General features: G+C 37.9%; 1 non-coding gene across 1 annotated transcript; it reads right to left on the reverse strand.

Annotated features, from left to right (window-relative positions):
* Nucleotides 1-428: 428 nt before the first annotated feature.
* LOC116085463 lies at nucleotides 429-532 on the reverse strand. The gene has a single exon (XR_004116570.1). It is a non-coding gene; the product is annotated as a U6 spliceosomal RNA (small nuclear RNA).
* Nucleotides 533-1,092: the final 560 nt, after the last annotated feature.

The following is a 1,092-nucleotide window of genomic DNA, read 5'->3' on the forward strand; positions in this document are numbered from 1 at the left end:
TTTACAGGGATCACATCAGCATACCCTGGAATTCCTAACTCAAGTACTAACCATAACTGACCATTTGTACATCCTCCATCACTGTTGTTCCAGGACAGGGACCTGCTACCTCCAACTACAACCAAAGTCCTTGCTGGATATTACAGGGTCCTGCATTAGCCAAGTCACATCTATTCCCCCAGCAAACATTCATCCCCAGCTATTTTTCCTTTTGTCCCTCATTCTAGCCCTACTCATTGTCTTGAAACACACCAGCCACCAGCCAAGCTTCTGATTCATAACGTTCTGTTACTTCCCTCTGAAGGAAATGTGTGGCTTCAGACAGACACATACCTCCTCCCCTTCAATCAGGTCTACTTCATATGGTTAAGTCCTATGTGGATCCCTATTTATACTGACCTTCTACATTTTTTATATGTACAATTTTTAAAAATAGCTAAATTTTCACAAATTTGTATGTCATTCTTGTGCAGGGGCTGCATTAATCTTCTCCATATCTTCCCAAATTTAGTGTACATGCTACCATATACATAAAGGTAACCACATAGGAACCTTGGCTACACATACAAAAAGAAGATAAAATCTATAGGCAAATAACGAAAATGCAAAACAGTAACTGAAAATGCATACAAGGAGTGATTCAAAATGTCGTGAAAGTGGAGAAGAAGGGCAGGCAGATTATTGGCTGGCTAATTGAGTTTGCCACATTGGCAGACAGAAAGCAACCTAATTACTAAGTTCTTGGAGACCTTAAAAGAAAATTTCAGGTCCTGGAGTCAAATCACTGGAGACATAAGACAGAGGGATAAAAGAGGACAAGAATGTTAATTTAAAAATGTAAATTAAGGAAGAGATGACACAATCAGTTTTGTCTCTTCTCTGCTGAGACTAATACTGAAATTTTACTCATGAAGATTAAGAACAAATTTGCAGTCTTGCTCCTATTTGAAGCCAGGTGAACAATAAATTATCAAACATAAAGTCACAAGTTACAGGTACAGTCTTGCTGGGAAATCCTGGTGACTGCACATTTATTTATTAATGTTCTCTAGCAACTTAAATGCACAATAATTCATTTAAAACTTGGCTTAT

Source organism: Mastomys coucha, unplaced genomic scaffold, assembly GCF_008632895.1.
Source record: "Mastomys coucha isolate ucsf_1 unplaced genomic scaffold, UCSF_Mcou_1 pScaffold9, whole genome shotgun sequence".
In the NCBI taxonomy this organism is placed as follows: domain Eukaryota; kingdom Metazoa; phylum Chordata; class Mammalia; order Rodentia; family Muridae; genus Mastomys; species Mastomys coucha.